Genomic DNA, 16916 nt, shown 5'->3' with positions numbered 1-16916 from the left:
TCCCAGGTCCAAGAGCATGAAGATGCTTGGTTCTGGTTCCGTTGTGATGGAACAACCTCCCCCTTTCACTCAGAACTGCTGAATCCCTGCATACATTTAAAAAGGCTCTTAAAATTCACCTTTTCCAGACTCGCCTAGCTCATATAATCTCCTAAATTCGTGTAAGATGTAAAATGGTCATGCACAGAATTACTGAATTAATAACTTTGAGATCATAATGGATAACCCGCTTCACGCAGCTACTCCTCCTGCATTGTAAAGTAAATGTTTATACACAACAACAGCAAGAACAATAATAATATTTGTCTACTTGTGTCTTTTGCTAATGTAATAAACACATTATTGTATTTTCTATGAGATGTACTATCTTGGAAAAAAATGTCTGCTAACTGAATGTACTATAAATGTAAATTTCCGAGGAAGTTGCGGCACTAAACTCACGAGCAGTAGTCGTGGCCGAGTGGTTAAGGCGATGGACTAGAAATCCATTGGGGTCTCCCCGCGCAGGTTCGAATCCTGCCGACTACGGTCGGTTTTGTGTTTTACACTGACTCATTCACGACTGACATGGTCCAATGAAACAATTGTTTATAAACTCCTACGAGTTGTGCCATACTTTCATATTCGCTGTACTGGCAAAAAAACAAATTAAAGAAGAAGAAACTAACATTTAAAAAATATTTCGAAGTAAGTTTCAGTTGAGTGAGTGACATTCATTTTGTATTTTTAATATTTTCTGGTTGACACACTGCTCCCCGCGCTACTGTAACATCGTGAACGACGGTCATTGAAACAAGAAAACTCGATGATGACGTCTCACTGTTAACAGTAATTATCCATATACAGTAATAATATTACTGAGATGTTCACAGCAACTACCGTGGGCTTCGATGTACGGTTCAAGTCCTGCTTGGGGGTACCTTGCGACGAAGTAGCATCCCGTCCTGTGTTGCTGGGTTAGGCGCCGGCTCCCCGCGACCCCGTATGGAACAAGCGGTTTCGGATGATGAGATGTGCTTTAGAAAATTTTTTTATTTTATTTAAAAAAAAAGAAAAAAAAAGTTTTGTCAGAAGTGGGATTCGAACCCACGCCTCCAGGGGAGACTGCGACCTGAACGCAGCGCCTTAGACCGCTCGGCCATCCTGACTCTTACATATGTACGGGCTAACATTGTGTTTACATTTATTAATGAAGCAGACTTTTTTCTCTAATTCGAAGTACATCTCATAGAAGAAGATACATTGCGCTAAAAAACACCAACAATTGTTATCACGTCAATGCTGCGCTTTTTGTATGCGTTAATGTCAAAAGGGATTACTAAGCGTTTTTTACTTTCACTTTCGTTTCGAAAGCAGCAGGAGCATAAGAAGAAGAGCGCGAGCTGCTCATCATCAGGAGCTATTTTATACAGCCGCTTTCGGCCACGCTTATTGGCAGCTGATTTTTAAGCGTGGCAACACCTCCTTGCTCATTATGCATTGTACTTCTGTAAATCTACAGTAATCACTCTCTCTTTATTGCTTTGTTGTACCTCATCAACACAGCCCCAATTTTTAATGGTTAGAACAGCTGCAAATAAGAGCTGCCCGAGGACCGAAACACAACCAGGTTCAACTAACCGACGTCAGGAAGTACCATACACATTTTAAAAGTAATTTCATTATAGCTTCACATTTTTAAAATATGCTTTTAATAAACAAAACAATGAATGTGTACCGTACATCCAGTTAAAACCGAATTTCACATTTCATAAAGAGTATATACTACTGTCCTTCTGCTTTCTTAACAAAATGTATTATACTGATTAGTATAAATTACATTAAAGTTAAAAATAATTATACAAATATTTACACGTAACTGTTTAATTTTTACCTCAACAATGACAATAAAAATAAGTTATCCTGTTAACATATTTGAATTAATATTTTTAAAAATATGTATTTTACACAATAAGCAGTACTCTTCCAGATAGTTCTTTCATTTCTGAGCTATCCATGAAGATGTGGAAGGAGCTTATATGATGAAAAGGGGTGTGGTCACAAAGCACAAACTTTTAAACCAAAGTTTTACTCTTTGCCAAAAAATGGGATCGGATTCATGGTCCTTGACTTTACTGGGAGGCGAAAGATTAAATATTTTCCAGGTCCAACTTGTCTTGCAGCTTCAGTCCAGGCCCCTCCAGCAGGGCATAATATATCATACCACCCTTTCACAAGTCTTAAGAACTGAGATAATGTGTATCTCTCTGCTCACTGGCAGTAGAAGGTCAACACATTTTGCTGGTTGCCTCGAATGAGCAGAGCAGGACAGTGGAGACCACCGGTCAGGGTGTCCAGCCACGCCATGTAGAGGACGCTGGGGCAATCTGTCCTGGGCACTGGCAGACTCCTGAACGATCCAACAACATGAGTGTTATTGCCAATTTAATTTGTTCACACAAACAGAACTGTGGAAACAATACAAGTCTGTTTTATAGTAGTTACTCATATATGAGAAACTTATTTGAAGTAAAGGCAACTATCACAGAAGACGGAAAACATGGCTGCCTTGTGAGAAAAAACACCATTGTCTCCCTCTTGTGGTCAATTTGACTAATTACAGAAAAGTAGGTTTGTCCATTTTGCTTTACGCCATATGAAGTTGTCAATTCGGTAGATTTTGTTGTAGTACAAATGATGCCCAGGTTCGGACAGCAGTGTAGAAAGTCTCCCATAAAAATTACTTTGACAAACTCATATTTTATGCAAAAGATAAGGCAACTCTGAAAATAGATCTAAATATGGCTGCCTTGTCATAAAATTACCATTGTCTCCCTCTTGTGGTAAATTGGATTCATTACAGGTTATAAGCTGTGCATTTTACGTTTTGTACGGTTGTCGGTTCGCTAGACTTTGGTGTAATACGAATCAAGTTCAGTGTCAGACTGCAGTGTAGGACTTTCCTAGAAAAATATCCCGATAAAGCTCCTTATTTCTAGTAAATTAAACAAAAAGCAACTGTAACTACAGATCTTATAAGGCGGCTTTCTCAAAATTATCATTATCGCCCTCTTGTGGTAAGTGAGACTCATTACATAAGGCTCTTTGCTGTACTCCATGTGGAATCTTCTAGAGCTATCAACTCACTAAACTAGACTATATGTTTACCTCAAAAGCAGTGTTGGATGTTTCTCCTCAGCAACAAATTACCTCTGTGCGGCTTTGATTTTGTGCTGTCAATACATTTCTACCAGACTTCTGAACCCTCTTTGATCAGCAGCTTTTTGTTCTGTGCTTCACATGTGGCCTGATGCTTATAAAAAGCCATAACTAAAAGCAAACAGGTGAGCTTTTAGTGGCATTATAACTGAAGTCTATACTCACACTAGGACCAGAGCTGCATGTTTGGAGTTTCTTCTAATGATCTCATTCAGCCTGACCTTTTTCTCCGACTGCACCGCAAAGGAAAGGAAAAAAAAAAGAATTGGTGAGAGGAGAACTGGAGAACTTGTTTTTATCAAGGTATTCATAGGTCACAAAAAATTAAACGTGATTATAGATTTGGGTAAACAGAGGCACAGATACTATGATCTCAGACACACTCTTTCATTTTGACATTACATTTATTAATTTAGCTGACACTTTTCTCCAAAGCAACTGACAATATTAAGCTACTTACAGTTATTTAGCTGTTTATACAGCTGGGTAATTTTATTGCAGCAACTGAGGGTCAGTACCTTGCTCAAAGGTACTACCTCTGATGGTAGGATTTGAACTGCAGCAGCAAAAGGCAGCAGCTCTAACTACTATGCTACCAGCTCTCTTTGTGACATAGTTATATTTACACACAGTAACATTTACGTCAGTCAAATAGACATTTCAAACATAGTCATGCAATTACACACAGACCAGTAAATGGTTACAAAGAGCAGTTCAAACAGATAGATACTCTCACGTTGATGACAATTACTCAGACACTTTTAAATACACAAACGTTCAATGTATATACACACATCCATATAAATACATACACACACACACACACACACACATTCTCTGAAGCTGCTTGTTCCGAGTGGGGTCGCGGCAAGCCAGAGGCCAACCCGGCAACACAGGGATACGCCCAGGGCAGGACGCCAGTCCATTGCAAGGCACCCCAAGTAGGGCTCGAACCCCAGACCCACCAGAGAGCAGGGCCTGGCCAAACCCACTGCACTACCACACCCCCCCTCCATAGAAATAATCTCCCAAAAATAAACACACAATTAAAAACACCCATATGTATAAGTGTAGAAAAAAGGAATGACTGCATTTACCATACCTTCGGTTTCAGTGACTCCAGCTCCTTGTCGGACACCTTCCAGGGACAGTCCTTCCTCAGTTCTTGCACTGCTGCCTCCTCCTTCAGTCCATCCTTCAACCTGAAAGGCTCCAGAGTCTCCTCAAAGCGCTTCATACTGCACAGACACAGAAGGGAATGAAGGTGGATTGGAAGAATACAGTACAGCCTGAACACCTGCTCAATAAATTTCCTTATTCCCTGGACAACATGCTCCTGGATGTAGGAAGAGCAGAACCTAATGAAAAGAAACCAATGGTGATTTCTGGTTGTTCTCATTTGTATTCCTTGACCCATGTCATTTACTACTGGTCCCCTACGGGGTCGCGGGGAGCCGGAGCCTAACCCAGCAACACAAGGCCTAAGGCTGGAGGGGACACACCCAAGACGGGATGCCAGTCCATCACAAGGCACCCCAAGCGGGACTCAAACCCCAGACCCACCGGAGAGCAGGATCCAGTCCAACCCACTGTGCCACCACACCATCACCTCAAATTAAATTAATGAATGATATATTGCAGTACATTTGGCATTGTTCTTGGTTTTATGGTTCTCTATGGCAAATGTTTGAGAAAGACCAGACCCTACTTTATGACCCATCTTCTCTCAAGACACCTTGGGACCGTTTAGCCTCTTTTCTGTTGATTAATGGCATCTACATAAAATGTCCCTTTCAGGATGCTCTTGTTAATAGTTCAATTTAATGGTTTTTGTTGGTTAATTTTGACAATGTCATCTGTGCTGTGCAACTTAAACAGGCCGATTGTGTGTTAACCTAAATATTGCACTTTCTCATATATTTGTTTATCCCATGATTGCTGCTCAGTATTCTCAAAAGGACTAATTAGTTTTCACAGTTCTGACATTGTTTGTCACCTTGGATAAAGGTGTCAGCCAAGTAAGAAAAGTAGATAAAATAGCTCCTTTGCCATTTTACACAAGTTTTCCAAGTTTTTATTATATTATCACTTGCACCATGACATGTGTTAGATCACACAGTTTCACACAGAAGGGGTGTCGCTAGAAAGGGACTTCATGACCAGTATGAGGGAGGGAACTCACTTTTTGGAGAGGGGCGGTCGTTCACTGTCCGTCATCACAATGACATCATGGACGTCCAGGCGAAACTTTCGAAGCAGAGAGACCATCCTGGTGAGAAAAAATGTAGAATTACTTTATTAGTGAAATCTTCCACAACAGCTTCCACACACCATGTTAATTCAGAATTCTTGTGAATGGCACAGCAAGCATTGCAAAACAGACAATTAACAACATAAACTTGAAAAAAAAAAAGTTAGTCCTATATACACAACTTGACAAAAATATATTCACGGCAACCAAACAGCCTTTTCTGCAGTGTGCTACGACATTTTAATAAATCAGTACTAAATAAATTCAAAATGTACATCTGTAAGCAGGTTGGCCAAGCAATGAGCAGAATGTGAGGTTGGGGATCTATACATAAAGGTTTATTTCTGTCACTAACTGCCCCAGTGCTCCATTTATAGGTGCAATTAATGCAATAAAAACTATGTACAAACTTAAGACTTCCACTAGTGAATAACAACAGTTGTAACAGCAATAGTCCTCCTTTCTATTCTATTCTCTGGACTGAAGTATATACAATAGGCTCCGCCTTCAGTCATTGTTCAGTTAGCATATTTAACATCAAAAATAGCTACTTTACATTCAATGTACAACACAATAACAATCCACTAACATTTTACAAACACAATATACCATACATGTACAACTTACCTCAGGTAACGTAAACCATGTATCTTTTTCAACCAACTGTTTTTAAATGGACTCTGGACAATTTAAGAACTCCAATTCCCATAATTCCCTCTTTACCACCTTGGCTCAAGTTCCATTCTATCCAAGGTAAGCATCTGTTTGTTTGTCACTCTAAAATCACATTTCTAAACATTTTTTGCAGTTAGAACATGTAAACAGCATAATCTTTAATGTACTCTATGTGTGGGGCAACTGCTCCTTCGCAACATCATGTGGAATTTTTCTAATTTTACTGCAATGGTTTTCCATGGTTTACTCACTCTTTACGCTGCTGCTCCATATTCTGTTGGTCGCCCACAATGAAGACGCGCACCTTGCTTTGGCGCCAGCGCTTCCGCCGAGTCAGCAGGTAGGGCACCAGCAGAGTGAGGCCTGGAAGGTGGAGGAAATCAAAGGAGGTGTGAAAGTTGTGTGAAAATGCTTTTACTGCTCAAGTGCTAAGTGTAGTTGTACCCCTCTGTTATGGTTTTGTCAAGCGTACAGCACATGTTTGTCCTCTCCTCACCTCCGTCATCAGAGATCCAGTAAACATCGATGGTCTTCTTGCCTTGCTTGGTCTGGAAGACTGTGCGGGTCTGCTCGTTGGGAACCTCATCAGATGCTGCATCATCTGTGGTGAAAGTAAAGCATTTTACTCAGTTTGGGACATTTTTAACATCAGGCCATGGATGTCAAATCCTTTTTGTCTAAATAACTGTTATTGTTATTATTATCATCATCATCATCATCATCATCATCAGTTCATTCATTTTTACATTTTCCATTGATGTAGCACCATTGTCTCACTACATAGATTTCTTTTCTCCATATGAATCTCTTTATGCGTGTGTGTGTGTTTTATTAATGTATTCTTTTGTGTATCGGCATTAGTCACCTTCTTGACTCCCATGCTCTTGATCCTCTCCATCATCTGTCTCAAAAGCTGCGTTAACTGCCAAAAAAAAACACCCCACAGTTAATATCACACTTATATAGTCACATTCTCAGACCTGCTATTCAGAGATCAACACTTAAATAGAATCTGACCTTCACACTCAATCTCCTCTGAGATGTCCAGTCCATCCATCATCCTCAGGATGCACACACCATAATTCAAATCAAACGTATCACTGGGAAAGGCAGGAATTTATAAATTTACTCATTTAATTCATTTCTTTCTGTTTTTCTGTTAGGGATGTTTGCTGTTTATTTATATGATCAACGGTCAGATGCTTCTATACACCAGCTCGTTCAGTGAGTGCTGTGTCACATTGACCACAGCTTCACATTGCTTCTTGACTATTGAGGGATTGTGGATATTAAAACAATTTCACTATTAAACACTTTAAAAATATTAATATTTTTCCTCTCTTACTTTACGGTGGTTATATAGTCCTCCAGGCTGTGGGGGGTGCACTCCTGCCAGTTGGTCTTGAATCCCATGACAAGAGTATTGGGCTTCAGTTTTCCAAGACCGGTAGCCTGTAATGAATGGGATGGACTTGCTGCAGTTACATACAATCAAAAAAGCTCTTTGTATACAAACATTTGGTAGTGAATGTGCTGCTCTTAGCTAAATAGTAGGATGACCAGCAGGCAGTTTCATACACAGGAAGCATCAGGTGGCAGGTACCTGCAAAAGGCTGTGGGTGCCCTCTCTGAGACTGGCCCCAGCAAAGGGGGTGTAAAAAGAGCGAACTTTCCTGCGGTTTAACCATTTAACAAGAGCTTCAGTGTTGTGTTGGGGCACGACTGATTTGTCATTGTCCTGGGGGAAGTGGTAGAGACATGGAGAAGTTACATGACATACATGAGATGGTGAACATCCAGTCACTCTGATGTTGCTACCAGCACATGACTCACCATGAGGATGTCACCACAGATCATCAGACTGATGTTTTTGGTGAAGGAGCTCACGAAGTCCACCAGCGCTGGGCGCACATTTGGGGGACCTGTCAGAACGAGACACTGCGGTCTAAGAGGAAAAGGGAACATGTGGGTGAGATCAAAATGACACTGCTGTAGTACAGCTGAAAAGTCAGGTGGGTCACTTCACAGATCGAACTCTCCACTCACCTAAAGTTCTTGACGTGGTCTTCCACCCCTGAGAGCGAGACAGAGTAGGACAGGGCCATGTTGTAGGTTCCAGCCTGCATCGAGGAGCCCCAGTTAACCGCTGAAGAAAAAAGGAGTGTGACGTTGGGTGTTTGTTATCTCTCATTTTATTTCATCCTATAGTTCAGTTTGTCACTTATGCTAAAACCTTTTCATATTTCCAAACTTCTCCATAAGACAGAATCCTGAAAAACTTAGAAAGACACTTCCATGACAGCATGGTGCAGGGCAGTACTAAACACTACAACACAACATAAAACAATCTAATATCCCTCTCCGCATTCTGCCCAAATGCTGTCAGCTCATCTGCAAAACCTATCAATCCGAAGTTTTACAATCAAAAATCACAAGTCCTACCGGCATCATAGAAAGTGCATCAGTTTCACATTTTATTAATTGCTGAATATCTTTTTGCTACACCTTTACCATTTATAGAAATCAAATTTGAGGCTACAATCAAATGGACATGAATAATCTATAATGTACTCCACAGGACCATACCTGGTTTCTTGTAGGTTACATATCCTAGAAGGAAGAAGATGAGGCTGAAAGTTACAAGTGCAGCCCACCAAGTCAGCAGGAACATGAGCACAACAGAGATAACTGCCCCAAAGAGGGCTGTCCAGCGGCTGTAGTATCGGAAGGAAGGTCTCCAGCCTGCAAGAGATTGTATGAACATGGAACATCTTCATGGGTGACAACAGAACCAGTTTAATTTCTGCCTCATTTTAGAACATTACATTTAATTGTTTCGCTGATGCTTTTTTCCAGAGGAACTGATAATGTTAGGCTACCTATAATTACTTATTGATTTATAGACCTGAGCAAGTTTCCTGGAGTAATTTAGAGTAAGTCCTTTGCTCAAGGGTAATACAGCAGGAGTTGGGATCTAAACCTGCAATCTTTGGGTCCAAAGACAGCAGCGCTAACCACTACACTATCAACTGCATCTGCTGCAGATCCAACGGATGCTCCTTTTGAAATCCTTCTTGGAGAAAAAGTTGACTAACACACATAAGATAAACACTGTACATCATCTAGAGGAGCACCGAAGTTTTGACTGACTTTTACTTAAGATGCTATTAAGTAATTTATGTCTTTAAGGTACTTACAATGGTTTACCCATTTACACAGCTGGTTATTTTTTTACAGAAGCAGTTCAGGATAAGTAAGTTGCTCTAGGGTACTTCAGCAGAAAGCAGGATTTGAATCTGGGTCCTTTGTGTGAAAAGTAGCAGCTCTACCCAGTACTCCACCACCTGCTGCCTAAGTCCATTAAAGTTAGGTGGCAACACTAGGATGACTGCGTTACCGAAACTGATCAAGTGTGGTGGCGATAGATGCTGAGTGCTACACATGAAAAAGATAGCAGTTAAAGCTTCTGAGAAAGCACTGTCAAATAAATATAATTTTGTCCGCTGGCTGAGTTTAATCTGTGACTATACAGTATGAATCAGTTACATACTTTTTAAGGGTGAATTTGTCTCCAGACCGAATACAGTTAGGCTCTCAGCTGAGTGTTTGAACGTCTCAGGACAACGACTGGTCAAGATACTCACCGGGGGAGTTTGTGATGGAGGCGTGAAAGCAGCTGAAGTTGATGAGGGCGTAAGAGCAGAGGAAGAAGTTGGAGATGAGAGGAGCAATGACATTTAGCTCAGCTGGTGGAGACAAAAGCGAAGGAAGGTTAAAAGGAGATCATTATGCATATCAGCAAATGAACATGTTAAATGATCACAGCACAGTCCGTAATTCTGGAAAAACTTACCGATTAGAATGAAGGCTACAGCGATGAAGTATGTGAGAACATATGCACGGAGGGGCTCTTGATTTTTCCCATAACCCTTGCCAAAGAAACCAATGTATGGGTAGATATTGTCTCTGCAAAGACACTGGGACAAAAAGAGACAGAACAAGGGAAGAAAAGAGATATTATTTCATTGTTCAGTAAAATTGTTAGTATTATTACTAATTCCTATTTAGCTGAAGCCTTTGTCCAAGGCACCTTACTAGGCTTGATACACCACACTAAGCTACTTTCCATTGTCTATCTGTCGACACAAAAGAACAAGCTGTCACATTCCTTCACACACAATGGGCAATTTAGAGTCACCGAGTCATCTGCGCAGACTGAGCTGGATCTAAATCCATATCAAGACCCACATTCTAGGAAGCCATTGAGCCACCATGCTATCCACATGCTGACATGGTGTGAAGTTTAATCTTCTGTTTTTGGAATTCATTATTCTGAATTCCTGCACTCCAGCACTGTGGTTCTGCACTTCTGGCCTCTGCGCTTGTTCCGCTGTTAAGGGGTTCTATATCAAAAGTCAGCTGGTTTTAAGTTTGGGCTCCGACGTAGTGGAGAAAATGCCCTCTCTTCTTAAGAACTTCTGAATCTCTCCCAGCATAGAAGAAGGGCATCAATATCCACCTGTTTCTCTTAGTATCTTCTGACAGCTACATAAATTAGCCTTAACTGCATATTTGCTATTTGAATGTAACTTGTATTAGCATCTACCTATGCAATGTGTACTAGAAAAATGGCTGTAAGTAATACAAGTAGCATATTGGTCTCACCTGAAAGACCTTGGGGGCAGAAACCATGAAGGCCAGGGCTGAGGAAAGTGTCGCAGAGAAAATTCCAGCAGTGATAAGGGGCCCAAAACCAGATACCATTGTAAGTATCTGGAAGTGAGAAAACACAATGTGCTCTGGAGATTCAAATCCAAAAATAACTTCCCATTTTGGTAAAAGTTCCTCAGAAATGCTTTATGAATCCTTAGTGCGTCCAGCATTGTGCAACCCCTACCAGAAGACCTGAGGTTTGCATGAAGGATTATTTTCAGGAGACCTGAAGATCCTGTGCACTAGTTGTTAGGGTCTCACCTGGAAGGTGTTGGCCAACCCATAGTTGCAGGTCTGGTTGGCTTCACACGGAGAGAAATCCCAGCATCCTGGACCTTTACATGAACCATTTACCGATATACTGTCATTAAGACTCCCTGAGGCATCTCTCAGCACACATGCTCCTGGAAAGAACATCATTGAGATGGTGGGTTCAGTGTTTATTGGATCAATGATAGAAAAATCCCTCTTGCGAAATATTTAAACTGATATCTTACCTACGGTGGAGGAGATACCCAGGTAACTGACAGTGGTCCAGAAAATGGCCGACAAGGTGCCTTTTGGAATTGCTTTCTCTGGGTCCTGGAAAAAATACACACACATAGAGACCTATAGACAGATACTCCACGCAAGGGGCCGAAATTTAAAGTGTAATAACCTCCTTTGATACTATCCTCTATAAATATTCTCTTATAACTTATACTAATTCTCGTATACTCTCATTTACCATACTCTGTTTTACCTGTTTTAACACTCTACACTACAGTCACAGATACAAATACATTTCATTAATGACCTGTGGTAATAAAAGGAAACATATTGGAGCAAAACGAGCACATTTACAGTCTCCAGGTATCTATACCTTTAGGTCTCCACAGATGTTGGCCCCAGACAGGATGCCAATAGCAGAAGGGAAGAAGATTGCAAACATCTGGAAGAAGTCCCCCTCAGGTCCTCTCCAGTCTGGCATCAGGTTTGTGACAAAAATTTCACCTGGAACAGTTCATTTAAGTCTCCTGTCAATACATACATATAATTAACAAATGTTATGAACATTTCTTAAATTCTTTAGTTTTTCTTTGACTTACTGCCAAGTAACATATAGCATTTAGGGACAAAACGCTACAACGGCAAACCAATCTCTCAGGAGTAACTAAAGACTTCAGCCCATAAAACTACTTCTGTCATTCAATAACTGGCCAAAGCAGCAATCACCGTTGTAGCCGAAGAAGCCCATAGCCTGCTTCTGTGGAGTTGGTGGAATAAAGGTTCCCACAATGTAGTTGACAAAAGAAACCATGAGGATGGCAAAGAAGAGAACTTGTGTCTAGGAGAGATACAGACAACAAAACAAATGAAGTCAAATTCTGCTCCAAACAACTTTTCTCAAAATTTTTATTTAAATGCATTCTATTATAACACACAATATTAAAGACATATGGAGCTTTATGCAGCTACTCAACATCAACCGTAGTCGGCAGGATTCGAACCTGCGCAGGAAGACCCCAATGGATTTCTAGTCCATCGCCTTAACCGCTCGGCCACGACTACAGCTCCTATGCACCCTTTTCCTACCACAGCTTACTTAGGTTGTTTATCCATTAACAAAAGATGAACGTCTGTGTGTTTTATAATTTTTAATAACAAATTGTTTAATAACTGAGAAGTCTTTATGTAGCTACTCCTGTGATGTACACTAGTTCATATGGTCATTGTGACAATTGACTGTACTCTACAATCTCATGTCTGCATCTCTCCTGTTAATGGAACACATTTGTTTTTCTCCAAGATGTATGTTGCTTTTGGAGAAAAGCATCTGCTAAATGAATAAATGTAAATGTTAATAATCTTTTCATTTTGGTTATGAGTTTCTTTCTTTCATTAGAATTGCAAGGAATCATCTTTAATTCAGTGCATCTTGACCAAGAGAGAATGTACATTCCCTTAGACAAAGGAAACCTGTATTTGGCATATTCACGGCAACAGTTCTGAAATTTCCTTGGGTGATCAACCACTGAACCATCTGAAGAACTCTGTGACGCTTGTACCTTCAAAACTTATTGTTTCCCAAGAAATAAAAAAAAACTACAGTCCAAAATTTGGCTCAGAGAAAAAAATTAAGATAAATAAATCAAGATAAAGCACTTGTTAGAATAAATTGCCTTATAATAAATGTATGATGCATCACTTTGCTTTCATTTTTCACATCTAAATAAGACTTTATTAAAATTTTAGGATGATGTATTATAAGTCTATATTTAGGAGGACATCTGTTAGTGGATCATATGCAGTTTCTACCAACAAACATAGCTGAAATGGTAGAAATTTACTAGAAAGAGGGAGGGGCTACCTTGGACTCCCACTCCATGCCAGCCAATGAGATCAACAGCAGCATTGTGACTGTGGCCACACCCACAATCCTTACATCGTTGACTGGATCAACAATCACTGCATTATATTCCTGCAACACAACCAACAGACCTTGTAAAACACTCATTTAAAACTGCAGTGTGACACTATAAATTCCACTAAGTTCAAAAGTAATTTGATTTAATACAGAACCATAATCTTGCATTCCAGTTAATCTTTCTCTCAACACCTGGGCACCAGAAACTATTAATGTTTAACAAAATCAGAACCTCATTGCATTTTTGATAAGACATGTATAAGAATCATGTCCCAGTACTTTGAGAAGGTCTCGAACAGTTTCGGCGAAGCCCACAGTATTTAAAGCACAGGCGAGTGCGTTGGCAAAGGAGAACACCAGACCGATGGGACCCCCCAGTTCAGGACCAAGGGTGCGAGAGATCATGAAGTAGGCACCCCCTGGTAGATGGTAAGAAAACACAATGGAAGAAGTTAAAAAGGCGAGACCAGAAGCATAAGCATGTGGCTACACTATCATTTCTAACACAGATACACACATATATAAACATTTATAACAGCACTGACCTGAATACACCTTCCCATTGGTGGAGATGGCAGAGACTGACAACGCAGTTATGGACGTCACAGCGACGGACATGAGGATGATGAGCCAGGTCAGAACTGGGGAGGTTTTCATGAACATTTGTTATCATATTAGAGGTTCTAAGCTTCACTGTTCGTGCCAAGAACCTGAAGATCCAGCACTAGAAGTTTTTATTAAGAAAATTCAGACAATATGAATGCAAATGGGGTATGGGCAGAATGAGATACTCGGAAAGATGAAAAATGAGGTGAAAATATGCTGATGCAAAGAAAATAAGAGAGGAGAGATACTAAGATCTGAAACTAGGGATAAGAAGAGATCCTAAATTAAAAGGGATATGTTAATTTAGCATGATAAATCAAAAATCAGAAATCTGAACTGAATTTAACAATGGAACTATTGGTAAATACCATCATTACCCGTAACATTTCATTTACTGTCATCTGAAAATTGAAAACAAAAAAAACTCATACTTTACAGGGGAGAAAAGTAGGCATAATACTGGACTCAGAAGAACAGAAAATGGGAGGAAGGGCAGGAGAGATGCACGGACGGTTAATGAGAGAACTCACGGATGCCTGCTTGAGATGTGATCCAGGACAAACGTAGAAACATGATGACCCCCCAGATATTGAGCATGCAGCGGATCTACAGCAATCAGCATCATCAACATAGTTAATGTAGAAGCGGCAAAACAGTATGTACAATAACAAAGCCAGCACAGATCGTACATGCAACATTATTCAAAGGCATCAGCAATATTCATCAACCCCCAGAGGATTCACATACACTAGACTCTTATCTGAAAGTCAGCGCACGCAGAGTACAGACATCCAAAAATATGTGCAATCTGTGTGTGCAAAATACTGTTTTTTTACATTAAGTCCACGTTGACGAAAGCTGATGGCAGGATGTCGTGACAGATGACACCTGCCTATGCAGACCGGGACATTATCATCTAGTGACAATGTCACAAACAGCTGTTTAAGTAGACTTAAAAGTATTTTTTAATTCTAGCATGCCCAGAAGGGGTGGGCAGCATCTGGCTCTTGAACCCCTAGAGGTCTTCGTGCCTTTCGGTTGGGAGTTTTTTTGTTCCTTTCCTCCATGGCCAGTTGGCTTACTTACAGATGTAATATATACATAGTTACTATAGTAATTTAATGTATTCATTTACATTTGTATAGTAAATCTTTCATTTCCATAATGCCTCTCATCGTTTGTTCAGCGCTCCGTGTCACTGAGTGAGAACAGCGCTCTGTAAAAATACATTGAATTGAACGTGTGCGTGTGTGTTTGAATGTTTCTGAGTGTATGCATTGACTATCTGCTCCTGTCTCACCATGACACCCGTCACCCAGCCGAAGCGCACGGGCTGAGCTGCGGTGTTCCGTCCCGCTTTCGCACCATCCTGGGTAGGCTCTGGAGCGGCAGGCATTTGACCTGTTCCCTCAACATCGGTCTGGCTGCCCAGCTCCACATCCTGACACACATAAAGCAAAATATCTTATAGACAATTAAAACACACAGTAACACACATGACACATGCATGAATGATCTGTGACACACAGCAACTGTACAAAACCTGACTATTGCAACATGCACACTGACAATAAAATGCACACAGAAATATTATAAATATGCATGTACATCAGCTGCTTTTCGAAGGACTTCCAGCGACGGTCTGCTGCGCCGAAGACGGCCAGTGGCTGTTGCATTGATGTAGAAGTCCAGCTGTGGCACGGTGTCGATGGCACTGTAGATGGATGGGCGTCTGGAATCCTGCCTGGAATCCCGCTGCTCAGATGTCTGGTCTGAAGTCTCAGATTCTGTTTTCACAGGGATTGAGAACACTGGACCGTCGCTGCTGCTGTGTCTGGACATACCAGGGTCCCCGTTGCTGAAGCTGTCGCCTCGGTTGGAAGAATAATGTGGTGGGGGCTCATCGTTCAACGAAAATTGAAAGTGTGGTATACTGTGCACCTTCTCCAGGGAACGCTTGGATGACCGCTGGCCCATTGCAACTAGTTAAGTAAATTTTATTTATTGTTGGTGCAGTTTATTGATCTGAAAAGGGAAAAGAGGCCACAATACCAGGTTCATTGATCTCATGTGGTTTAAAATTCTATGACAATAAATAAATGCATGCACAGAATGTAAGACTCGCTACTTGCCGCAAAGGGTCCCTAAATGTTCTTTAATTTTCTTACATTCTTCACCTGATTTGACTGACAAACCAGTATTATGTTATCTGTTTATACCACATGAAGAGGATCTAGTTCATTTTGTGTATAAGTGCATTTTAAAAATATATAAAGTACTGAATTCTGAGCAACCCTCTCAAAAGTTATTTTGGATTCACAATGTTTTCCTGCACTGTGGCTGTAAATTGTGTTACAGTTAAACACTTTCTTCTAACATATCGTGATGAAATGAGATGTGTGAGGTCTTTGAGTGAGATCTCCTACCTTTTGCAGACTGCTTACCTTCTTGCTTTCAGGTACAAGTGCTAGAAGCTCTATTAGCAGTAGTTCCCCCCCCTGGAAGAACAAAGAGAATCGTGTGTTGACCGTTGATTGAGTGCGGTTTGTTGAAAAGGCATTAATGCAATGCATGGAATTTATACCTGAGACAGGTGTAGCACCCTCCCACACACACACACACACACACACACAGGCGCGTGCTCCAGCAGTGATTACGTAGTTGTTTACATTGTCATACCTTTTTTTTTTTTTTTTTTTTAACAACCCTCCACCTTCATTTCCAAGTAGCCTGCTTTTTTTTTTCCTCTGAAAAAGTTGGACATTTCTGTCTGATAACCCAGAGTTTTATTTGCCGAAGAGCTTAAAAAGTGGGATGGTTACCTGGAAAAGTTCACCACCCGTGTTAACTGCTGTACTTCATTTGCTGAAAATATACCAGCGTAGGCATGTCCTTTTTGAATGTATATCAGTTATTTCTCTTTCTTTTTTTCATTTTAGAGGTGATTCATTACAAGCCATGTATTGCAAGCTTTAAAAACCCTTTTATTCCATAAAAATTTCTGTGCCCTAAATCAAAACATAATAATGTATGAACATCCATGATGTTTTAAAAGCTGTTTTGAAT

At 40.5% G+C, this 16916-nt stretch overlaps 3 non-coding genes and 1 pseudogene across 3 annotated transcripts; 1 reads left to right on the top strand and 3 right to left on the bottom strand.

Moving 5' to 3' along the window:
* The first annotated feature begins 446 nt into the window (after nucleotides 1–446).
* On the top strand, nucleotides 447–528 carry trnas-aga (transfer RNA serine (anticodon AGA)). Its single transcript has one exon. It is a non-coding gene; the product is annotated as a tRNA-Ser (tRNA).
* A 537-nt stretch (nucleotides 529–1065) lies between these two features.
* Nucleotides 1066–1148, bottom strand: trnal-cag (transfer RNA leucine (anticodon CAG)). The gene has a single exon. It is a non-coding gene; the product is annotated as a tRNA-Leu (tRNA).
* A 1102-nt stretch (nucleotides 1149–2250) lies between these two features.
* Nucleotides 2251–15827, bottom strand: LOC108940936 (solute carrier family 12 member 3-like; annotated as a pseudogene).
* Nucleotides 12307–12388, bottom strand: trnas-aga (transfer RNA serine (anticodon AGA)). Its single transcript has one exon. It is a non-coding gene; the product is annotated as a tRNA-Ser (tRNA).
* Nucleotides 15828–16916: the final 1089 nt, after the last annotated feature.

The sequence above is a fragment of the Scleropages formosus genome, chromosome 11, assembly GCF_900964775.1.
Source record: "Scleropages formosus chromosome 11, fSclFor1.1, whole genome shotgun sequence".
Classification (NCBI taxonomy): Eukaryota; Metazoa; Chordata; class Actinopteri; order Osteoglossiformes; family Osteoglossidae; genus Scleropages; species Scleropages formosus.
Note: the sequence above shows the minus strand (reverse complement) of the source record. Positions and strands in the feature narration are given on the sequence as shown.